The 12,073-nt window shown below is 38.6% G+C and overlaps 1 protein-coding gene across 3 annotated transcripts in view; it reads left to right on the plus strand.

Moving 5' to 3' along the window:
- The window catches only part of LOC120106648, a 31,783-nt gene that overhangs the window by 15,953 nt on the left and 3,757 nt on the right, over nucleotides 1–12,073 (plus strand). The window contains exon 1 of one of the 3 annotated variants that reach the window (XR_005508744.1): nucleotides 10,365–12,071. The exons of 1 other annotated variant lie outside the window; for it this stretch is intronic. The gene's annotated coding sequence lies outside the window, so the exon portion shown is untranslated. Of the gene's footprint in view, nucleotides 1–10,364; nucleotides 12,072–12,073 lie in introns of those variants that run through there. One more of the 3 variants, XR_005508739.1, reaches the window with a different exon arrangement.

Below are 12,073 nucleotides of genomic sequence, written 5' to 3' on the forward strand. Positions count from 1 at the left end.
GGGCTAGGCCTGTATCGACACAGTAGAAGAAACACGAGAGAGGGAGAACGAGAGAGGAGAAGAGAGAGAAGGGGGACGTCGAGAGAAGCCAGCGGAGGGCCGGGGAGCCGCCGTGCGGAGGAGGCGGAGATTGGAGAGCCGCCGGGAAGCTATAGAAGAACGGCTTCGCTCCGGTCCCCTGTTTTGTTCGAAACAGGCATCAGAGGGGGCTTTTAATTTTTGACCTTTCTAAGTGAAAGTCGGCAAATTAATTGCCGATTTTCATTTAAAAACTCCCAAAATAAAAGGGCTCCCTTCAGCCCCTGTTTCGAATGGAAATGGGGACCGGCGGGACTCGTCGTGCACTGCGACTCCCTGGCCTCCGTCGGCCGACTTCAACCATTCTCTCCCTCTTCCTTCCCTTCTCTCTTTTTCTCTTTTTCCTTCGTTTTTTTTCCCTCTGGTGTCAGTCTCGTTTTTATCACTAGAACTGTTCTGGTCCGCGATCGATACGGCTTGGGATGCCCCGAACTAGACAGTTTCGCCGACCTTGTGATAAAATATGTATTAATTTAGTACGTGAACTTTTGTATCTTTCTCTTTCTTAATCATGTACTATAGAACGATTTTGTAGGTGTATGTTAACTTATAGAAGAGTGCAGTTGAAGTAGAAGTAAGACTCATGGTCTTGCACAAATTCTGGCCATGTTGGTGTTCTTATATTGCTTAAAGAGATGCATGCATACATGCTGTTTTTTTGTACATTTCCATCATAAATGAATGAACATGCACATAAATACTGAGTTGATGGTGGATGACCTATAAAGGTCATTTTTTCACTTCTTTGCATGTCTTCTTAGGCGTGTCAATTAGCTATTTTGCAGGCAAGTAAATTGTCACCATTATTAGATAGGGAAGAAGGTCCTCTGGTCCAATTGATTTTTTCTTCAATGGGTGACTTTAAGAATTTCGCTTCCTTTTGTCTCCAAAGCCATTATTGGATCTTCTGTCCACGAGCGTGGTAGGGCCCAACGAACATTGTATCATTTTGCATTTTGAGCACAAATTTTAAAGCACCATAGATTTTGATGACAACGATATAACAAAATCTTCCTCTTGTTTGGAACTGCTATTTTCGATCCACAAATATCGCAATTCCTAATTTCTAGTCCCCAATAGCTATTTTAGATATTCTGGGTGATTTCAGTTAAGGTAATTAATCCCGATACCCCATATCTGTTGTTTATGAAAATTATTTCATTTATTGAAATAACTTCTGTATTGTTTCCTAAATCGGCTTATCATCGCACATTTTTTTCAAGTGGGCAAAATCTCTTCTTCGTTTGTCAAATCTCTTGTTTTCCATTTAGTTCTCTTTCTATAAAATATGAACTGGAAACAGTTGCAATTCTTAGTCTGTTAATGCTTTAAAGACGTCCGTAAACAAGAATCTTCCCCACTTTATATTATCATTTCCCTCACAACAAATGTTAAAATAGTATTCTGGAGTATCTCTTCATTTCTCCCTACTTTTTCAGTTGTCATGGCTTCAAAGAATATGAATAGCACGGTTTTTATAGCTGTTTGTTCTTATTGGTACCGAAGCCCATATTATTTTTATTTTTGAGGATGCAAATCTCAATTAAATTTACAACGAAATAGTGGAAAGGTGGAGACATCTATCTGCTACAATGATAGCAGTAAAATTTTATGTTTCAAACAAGTCCAGAATGTTTGTTATGCTAATGGGCGATAAAAATGTTCGGAGTATGCATCAAATATACGTCGACTTAAATATGCCGGTGATCGAGATGATTGTTAGTCATTCTCCATTGTTGACTAAAGTTGCTAATGTGGTAATATAAGGTATTGCACAAGATATTTGCATCTCTCTTTGTTTTGATATTCTTAGTTTTAATTAGTATTGTATTACATATATAACTTCTTAATTTGTGCATTTTTTTAAGCCCAAAATTGATTGTTAATATACTGAATTTTTCTAAAAAATATTGCTGGGATAGTGGCCCATCTCAGAATGTTGAGTGTAGATGCTATTGCAAAAATGATTGAAAATGTGGCTCCTCGTGTTTTACGTCTTTTGGTATCTCAAGTAATTCGGTCGAGTTGTTGAAGAAACAAGAGCCACATTTGAAGAGGAACCTAATCAAAAAAATTATTTGGATATTTGGAAAATCTTTATATAGGGTGTTGGTCAGAAGTTCAAGGATGTGAAAATTTTTTGTGACGTAATTTGCAATTTCTACATCGCAAATTGTATAAATTTTTTGTTTGTGAAAAACGATCGTCAATGAGTGACCGTGGAATGTGCATATGAAGAATGTGATTGGCGTTTTCATGCCTCTCGACTTAGGAATTAAGAAAGATTTGCGATTAAAACAATAAACGGTAAGAATACATGCGGAGGGTTGCAAGTTCGGTCTCCTCCTAAGGCTTCAAAACATTGGGTTTCGAATATTGTTAAAGAAAAACTTTAAAATTAGCCATTATATAAGACAAATGATATGGTGAACAATATTCGTCGAGAATATAGTATTGAATTTTCGTATCAAGCTTGGCATAGGAAGACGGTGGTTATGAAGGAGCTTTATGGTCACATGTCACTTTCTTATAATCGCATACGTTGGTATTGCAACGCTATTCTTCAGACCAACTTCAGCAACATAGCGGAGTATGAAATAAATGAAGGTCGATTTATACGCCTATTTATTTCATTTCATGCTTTAATAATAGGTTTCATAAAAAATTAAACCTCTGATTTTTATAGATGGAACATTTATAAACCATAAGGCCGGAGGTGTACTATATAGCGCGACTTCCAAAGATGCCAATAATAATCTGTTCCCCATAGCTTATGCTATGGTTGATAGAGATTGATCGCAATAGAGAATGATTTTGTTGGATTTTGAAAGAAACAATTAATACTTGCAATGACTATCGTGGTCGACAGTTCATGATTACGATGGATAGACATCAAAAAATTATTAAACCAGTGCCGAAGTATTTTTCTGATTATTACCACTCATATTGTATCTGTCACATGAAAGACAACTTCAAGAATCAAGTTTGCAGCGTCATTTTCAGAAATTTCAACCTAGAAGTTTAATAACTAATTTTGGCGGCCCTAGATAAGATCTTTTGATAATTATCAATGGAAGTGATTATTCATTATCATTTAGTTGAGAGAAAGAAGCTTAATTTGTTAAATGTTGCTGGCTATATTCCAAGGCTGAATATTTTTCAGAAGGTAATTAACTAACTTACATTAGAAACCCCAAGGACGAGAACCTCTCCTGTATGCAAACTTGGAGAATTGGGCAAATGCAGTCTTTCCAAATCCGCATTGGGGTATTATGATATCTAATGTCGCAGTGTTTTAGTAGTTGAATCATGGAGACTCTGTATCTTTTCGTACCTCAAATGGTTGACTATATCAGGCTTTAAATAACGCAATTGATGCATAAACAACAAAATCGAGATTACAGTATTCAAACCCGTCTATGCTCTGATCTTGAGAAAGTCTTGCATAAAAATGCAAAAGATGAGCTTTGATTATCTGTGTTTACGCAAACAAAGTAAAAAGTACGTACTCATGCAATATTGACCTCTAAAATTGCTCCTACTCTTGCGGCGAGTGGCGAATCTTCTACATACTATTTAAGCATGCATGTGCATAAATTGATGAGGCCGGTAGATCGTTGTACCACTTTACTGGTAATTGTTTCCAAGCTGAATTGTATAGAGCAATATATGCCGAAGCTATTAGTCCAATTTTTGAGATTGAGGAGCCCAGAGTGCCTCGAAGATTCATATTCTACCCCCTATCACAAACTCATCCAAGCAGGCCTAAAAAGAAGAGAATACTTTCACAAGTTGAGTCATTACGACATATGTAATGCGGGCGATGCAGAAAGATTGGACACAATAGAAGGATTTGTAATGAGATCATTGACTAAATAATATGGAGATTCTTTGTTATGTATAAAGATCTGAAACTCTAATTTCTAATTTTTCACCTAGTCACGTGCTTCGCATTATAAGTTGAAGGTGGAGCTTTAAATTATGGTGAATTTCATTACTAAATTTTTTGATGAGAATCAAATAGTATATGTCCATAATATGTTATGCTAACTTTTATGCATTTTAAGTTTCTGTTTAGCATGCACTTCGTAAGTACATTGAGGATAATGAAGTGATATATAGAGTTAACTGTTTCACCAGCATGCTCGAATATTTTTTAATAAGGTTCGATACCGAGCTGTTTGTTGAACTTTGTGGTTCATTTGTGATGCGTTCTCGTCATCCATGTTCAAATTTAGGCTTAGCTTGGACTGGTTTTCACTGTGCATCCCCGAACATGGATGCATCTATCTCTGGCATCGTTTCACTGGCACGTTCGAATATTTTTTGGTACGATCCATTACCGTGTCGTTTGTCGAACTATGGTTCAATGGAGATGCATTCTTGTCATCCATGTTCGAATTTAGGCTTAGATTGGACTGGTTTCTACTGTGCATTTTCGTATATGAATGCAGATGTCTCTGACATCGTTTCACCGGCACGTTGAGTCTTAAATCTTCACACATAACAAGTAATCTTTATATTATTTAGTCGATTACCTCATTACAAGTCTTTTTATTGTGCCCAAGCTTTCCGCATCGCCCGCATTTTATGTCATAATGACTACTTACAAGTCTTCTTTTCTCTTTTGGCCTGCTTTGATAAGTCTTTATAATAGGAGGTATAATATGAATCTCTCTTAGGCACTCTTGGGCTGCTCAATATTATGAATTGGACTAATAGCTTTGGCATATGGTGCTCTGTATAATTTAGCTTGAAAACAATTATCAGTGAAATGGTACAATGATCTACTAGCCTTATTAATGTATGCACATGCATGCTTATATGGCATGCAAAAGATTCGCCACTCATCGTAAGAGTAGGTGCAATTCTGGAGGTCAACTTTGCATGCGTATTTTGTATCCTTTACGTCATATATCATGTTTGACGTAAATACAGATAATTTGCGCTCGTCTTCATTTTTATACCATACTTTTTCAAGATCGGGGCATAGATGGGTTTGAATATTGTAACCTTGACTACGTTCTTTATGCATCAATTGAATTATTTGAAGCCTGATATGGTCTACCAGCTGAGGAACGGAAAGATACCGAGCCTTCTTGATTTAATTTTTAAAACACTGCCACATTAGATGTCATATATCCTAGTGCGGACTTTGAAAGACTGCATTTGTCCAATATTCCGGGTTCTCGTGCAGAAGAAAAGTTTTTGTGCCCGGGGCTTCTGATGTAAGCTTGCTAATTATCTTCTAGAAAATATTCAACCTTGGAGGATATACATCAGCATTTAATAAATCATGCAGCTTCTTTCTCTTAGCTGTACAATAATGGAGAAGCATCTGCATTGATAATTATCAAAAGATTATATTTAGGGCCACCAAAATTAGTTATTAAACTTTTAGGTTGAAATTTTAGAAAATGCTGCTGCAAATTTGATTCTTGAAGTTGTCTTTCATGTGACAGATACAAGGTTGAGTGGTAACTATTAGAAAAGTATTTAGACACTAATTTAATAATTTTTCTGATGTATATCCGTCACAATCATGAACTGCAAGTATGAATTGCTTCTTTCAAAATCCGACAAAACCACTCCAAATTGTCATCAGTCTTTTTATCAACCATAACATAAGCTATTGCTGGACATATCATCATTGGCATCTTTGGAAGTCGTCCTAAGTAGTACACCTCCATCCTTATGCTTTATAAATGTTTCATTCATAAAAATCAGACGTCTGCATCTTTATATGAAACTTGTTATTGAAGCATTGAATGAAATGAATAGGCATGTGAATCGACCTTCACTTATTTTATACTTCGATATGCTGCCGAGGTTGGTCTGAAGAATAGCGTCGCAATACTAGCGTATCCAATTATAAGATAGTGATATGTGACCATAAAGCGTATCCAATTATCCAAGCTTGATGATATAGGAATTCAATACTATATAACGACATATTTTGAAGTTTTTTTTAACAATATGGTGAGACCAAACTTGCAGCCCTCCGCATGTATGCTTATTGTTCGTTGTTTTAATTGCAAATCTTTCTTGATTTTCATTTCGAGAGGCGTGAATGTTATTCACATTATTCATATGAACATTTCACGGTCAGTCGCTAACGATCGTTCTTTACAAACAAAAAATTTCTACAATTTGCGATGCAGAAGTTGTGAATTGTGTCACGAAGAGTTTTCACATTCTTGAACTTTTGACCAACATACTCTATAGAGATTTTCCAAGCATCTAAAGAATTTCTTTGACTAGGTTCCTCTTCAATTGCGGCTCTTGTTTCTTCGATACCTCAATCGAAATTACTTAAGCTACTAAAAGAGGTAAAACGCAAGGAGCTACTTTTTAAATCATTTTTGCAACGGCATCTACACTCAATATTTTGAGATGGGCCACTGTCCCTGCAATATTTTTTAGAAAAATTTATTATATTTAACAATCAATTTTGTGCTTAAAATAAATTGCACAAACTAATTAATTATATATGCAATACAAGGCTAATTAAAATTAAGAGCACCAAAACAAAATGGGATGCAGATATCTTGTGCATTATCTCATATCGATTACCACATCAGCAGCTTTAGTCAAGCATTGAGAATGACTAACAAGTAACAACCATCTCGATCACCGACGCATTTAAGTTGATATGTATTTGATGCATATTTCGAATATCCTTATCGCCCATGAGCGTAACAAGCATTTTATAGTTGTTTGGAAAATAAAATTTTACTTCTACCATTGTAACAGATAGGTGTCTCCATCTTTCTACTATTTCGTTGTAAATTCGATTGAGATTTGTATCCTCAGAGATGGAAATTGTGAGGACCGGCCCATTCAGCAGCCTATACCCAGTTGGGCCTGTGGGCTAGCGCAATGTAGCCAGCCATTTGGAGGTCGCCACCTCCTCCTTTGGGGAGGTCCTACTGTCAATAGAGGGGATGGACAGCTGGCTGCTGGAAGGGACAGCTGCCAGCAGCTTGAGCAGTTACCATCACTTAAGAAATCCCAAACCCCCCTCTCTGTCCTCCTCCTCCTCCCACAGAACGGAGTCTGAGTCTCAGAACCGTCGGCCTAGGCGTTGAAGCAAGGATCGTCGCTAGTACTCCCCAGAAGCTAGGTAAGCCCCATGCCTTCTCTTCTCCTGATTTATTCAGAATAACAAAGAAAGAAACAAAGGAAGAAAGAAGGGAGGAAGGGGGCTGCTGGCAGGCCGAGGGCCACCGGCGACGGCCACCGGCTTCGGCCGCGATTACCGTCGGCGCGGGCGTCGGCTGCTGGCAGGCCGAGGGCGTGGCCGCAGGCTCAGCCGCAGGCACGGCTGAGGACGCCGCGAGCCCGGCCATGGCCCGGCCCTCCCAAGCGCGCTTCCGTCTTTCACGGGAGAAGAATAGAGAGAGGAAGAAAGAGGGCTTGGGAGCGAGAGAGAATATGGGAGGTTTGAGAAGGAAAATCGAAGAAGGAGAGGAGAGGAAAAGAAGAGAAGGAAGAGGGGACTTACCCGTGTGCGGCCGTGAGCGTCGTCGGCGCCGTTGGTCCCCGCCGCGGGCTCTTCCCCTCCCGAGCTTTCTCTCTTCTCCACAGGAAGAAGAGAGGGCCGGCCGCCGTTCTTCCGAGCTCTCTCTTCTCCATGGGATCGAGAGAGGGCCGACCGCCGCGGGCGTAGCCGGCGCCGTCGGCCTCAAGCCGCCCCCCCCCCCCTTTGAGCCTCGGCAGAGGGTCGCCCCTCTTCGGTCACAGAAGGCGAGAGAGGGGAAGGGAAGAAGAAGAAAGAACGGGAGGAGAAGGGGAAGCTTCGGGAAGGAGAAGAAAAGAAACAGTGAAGAAAAAGAAAGAAAAAGAAAAAGAAAAAGAAAAGAAAAGAAAAGAAAAAAAAAAGAGAAGAGAAAAGAAAAGAGTGGGTTAATGGGTCGGAATCGGGTTCGGATCCGAAACCCGTTAAGCCCAATAATAAGAAATTGGTTTAGCCAATTGAACCTGAACCCAAGCCCAATCAGATTGGGCTAAGTCTAGCGAGCCCAATTTAAACCAGATCCGATCCCAATTAAGTATGTGGATCTCAGCTGACCTAATTGATTATAAATCAGGCCCAATCCTTTAATTAAAAACCCAATTAACCTATGTGGACCCAATCTGGTTTTAAACTGAGCTCCAAAGGCTCTAAATTGGGTAAATTGGACTTGGGCTAAATCCTTGGATGGGATCCAAGCAAGTAAGTTCATAGTATGATGAACTAAGAAATTTTATAATAAATAAATGGGAAATAATGTAATCCCTATGATATTGTTTTAGGTGATTAAGGATTTGTCACTTGGACTTGAGAAATGTGGAAAGCGAATCACTGTAAGTAATCTATTGTAATCTTATTGTGGATCATGTGAGTATTATGTTTATTAAGATTTTAAAGTATTATTTGTGTATATATTTCATGAATGGGTATATTATAAGAAGTTACTTGTCTTAATCTTGTTATGGATCATGCATGTAGTAACCTGTCACGCATACAAATAGACCGTCTTAATTCTATTATAGATCATGTATTATGAGAATAAGTGTCATTCATGCAATTTAAATTTGCATATATGTTGTGTAGTAATCTGTTATAGATCATGTATACGAGTGGCATGTTTTAGTCACACAATCCATGATTATGCATATATTATGCCGATGCAGATTTTATTGTTCATGCAAGATAAATTGGATTATATCACCATGTTTTCCAATTAATTGTGATATAAGTATAAAATAAGATGATGAATTGTATCTAGCTATGCGCACTTCTTGCAAGGGGTACCTAAGGGCTCTTAATGCTACGGGCCGAATGCAACTGAGCCGGCCTTGCCAGTGGCCGATAATGACTGAGCCAGCCCCGCCAGTGGCCGACTAATAACTGAGCAGGCCCCGCCAGTGACCAATAATGAATTCACCGTAGCATCCATGAGGTATTACCTACAAGAAGTACTATTTATGGACTCTTAGGAGCTACTGATCGAATGCAACTGAGCCGGCCTTGCCAGTGGCCGAGAATGACTGAGCCAGCCCCGCCAGTGGCCGCCTAATAACTGAGCTGGCCCCGCCAGTGGCCGATAATGACTTCGCAGTAGCATCCAAGAGTATGAACCACGGCATGCCGGTGGACGTTTTATGTTATGTTATTATTTCGTGAAAATACTTGTTGACATGAAACACGAATTTATTGACTCAGTATGCATACTTCATCATAATGAATTGTTAAGTGAGATACTTGTTGATATGAAATGGGGATTTATTGTTTCAGCATGAATATTTTATCATGATGAATTGTTAGATAGTATACATGTCAGCTTCTCAAACCCTGTTAAAACATGTTTAGTATTTTTACAGAATCAAGCATATGCTAGTAGATGTGCATGAATTACCAAGGATAGCATGGTTCAAGTGTATTATGTGTTCCATGAAATATGGTGTCATAAACACATTAAAATGATATTTATAGCATGACCACGAACTTAATAATTTGAGGTGCCATTAATCAGTTTTCAAATAATTTATAAAATATGATTTATGAAAAAATTATGATTTATGAACTCTCAGATGCTATGCAAGGGCCCCCGCCAGTGGGTATAGTAACTCGGCATGCGCATATGGCCCCCGCCAGTGGGTATAATAACTCGGCATGCGCATATGGCCCCCGCCAGTGGGTATAATAACTCGGCATGCGCATATGGCCCCCGCCAGTGGGTATAATAACTTGGCTGCACTACTATCTGGGAGTATGGATTTAAAATCTTGGATTAACGGCAAAGTTTTACGTTGTATTTCATGTTTACGAAATATCATGATGGTACATGCATTAATTTACAGCTCGATTTGCATATATATTGTGTATGGAACAATGGTTAATTGATGTATATGTTAACTTCTCAAACCCTGCATAAACATGGATATCATTATGTTTGATCCGGTAAGATTATATATGATTACTTACTGAGCCGTGTAGCTCATATCCGTTCATTTACTTTTTCTTTCAGATCCTCACCACTGATAGCTGCCAGAGACACGTTAATTTGGTATCAGGGCTTCTTTCTTTTGGGGTAAAGCAAGTATACTTTTGTGTACATAAACTACATAGAAGCTCTGTATTTGGGTACTGACCAGCATGTTGTACTAAGAATGTTTTCATATGAAAAAATTTGGTTGGTTTGGCTACCCTGTTACCCAGGTATGAGGCTGCGTGCTATTGTGGGCGGTAGTCGGCAATAGCACGGCCGTGTCACGGATCCGGATCCGGGGCGTGACAGAAATAATATGGGCTTCGCTACCATAAGAACAAATAGCCATAAAAACTGGGTTACCTGTGTTCTTTGAAGCCATGACAACTGAAAAGGCAGGAAGTGATGAAGAGAATCTGTTGAATGCTATTTCAACATTTGCTATGAAGGAAATGATGATATAGGGTGGGGAGGATTCTTTTTTACGGACGCCTTTTATGTATTAATTGACTAAGAATTGGGACTGTTTTCGGTTCACATTTTATTGAGAGATTGAACCAAATGGGGAAAAGGAGATTTGGCAGACGGAGAAGTAATTTTGTTATACTATGGTCATCGGTAGGATGGGGATGAAGAGATTCTGTAGAATGCTATTTCAACATTTGTTATGAAGAAAATGATGACATAGAGTGGGGAGGATTCTTTTTTATGGACGCTTTTTACGTATTAATAGACTAAGAATTGGGATTGTTTTCAGTTCACATTTTATAGAGAGATTGAACCCAATGGGAAAAAAGAGATTTGGCAAACGGAGAATTAATTTTGTTATACTATGGTCATCGGTAGGATGGGGAATTAATTTCCTCTATTTTTTTTCTTTAAGCGATACAGGCAATTGGGCAAATAATGGCCTCTATTTCCATCCAATGCCCGGAAAGAATGAAAATGTTAAACAAACTCTCCAGCAACCATGCAAGAAGATGATAGTGGTGGTGGTATATATTTATGTGGAAGTTTGAATCCTCTCGAGGTCGCAAGCACTGCAGTCCCCCAATATATAGACCTGGACCATCAAGTTTTCGATCTAGACTCTAGCTCTGATCGGTAATTGTTTCCCTTTAGCTGGATAGCTTAACGGTATATATGGTTGCTTTAAACTGTATTATGTGCTTCTCTTTCCAAAGGCCAAAGCCAACCCCATGTCCAGTTGTGGTGTCCTTGTGGAATCAGTTAGGCGACAAAGCATATCTGGGCCTTGTCACGTTTGTTTTATTTTGGTAGAATCGTTTGAACAGCATGTTTCTTACTTTCTTTTACACAGTTAAATGAACCAGGTTGGTAGATTCCTTTTTTTTGTTTTCAAAAAAGAAAATATATCATATTGTATAATCTTGGTACTCCTTGGTTGCTTTGGAAACATATTCTTAATGTTTTCCAATTTAATTCATGTTACTGGTATATATGAGCACTCACCTTGGTCCTTGTCATTGAGAATGTATTTGGCAACCCAATCCGTACTTAAGCCATAACCTGTTACATTCATTCACCATTTCCTTTATTATGGCCATGAAGTTTAATTTATGCAAATTTTGCTATATATTTTGGAACATGTAAGAATATATTGATCATTGCAAAACCAAGAGAACCACCGATAAGGGTCTTATCCATTTGACAGAATGATGCTTCCACTTTCGGAATTTTGAGTTGTAGACTCTAATATTTAGTGTTGAGTAGAAGATGAGCTCATGTATTCTTCTGAAGACAATGTTCTTGTATTCTCTGCTGTTTTGTTTTTCTTTTTTTTTCTCTCTTTTTTTCTGTTTGTTGGATTTGTTTTTAGGTCCTCCAGATACCAGAATGGCAGGGTGATGCGGCCGCTGTGTGAACTGGGTAGAATATTATTATTGGGATCATTTTGAGACAAGTACTTTCTGTTTTCTCAACTTTACGGGCAGCAATTTCTCTCAGCACATGGTACGTTTGAGAAGCTCTCTCTCGAGTCGTTGTCAACTTTACTCTGT

Source organism: Phoenix dactylifera, chromosome 2 (assembly GCF_009389715.1).
Source record: "Phoenix dactylifera cultivar Barhee BC4 chromosome 2, palm_55x_up_171113_PBpolish2nd_filt_p, whole genome shotgun sequence".
Lineage (NCBI taxonomy): Eukaryota > Viridiplantae > Streptophyta > Magnoliopsida > Arecales > Arecaceae > Phoenix > Phoenix dactylifera.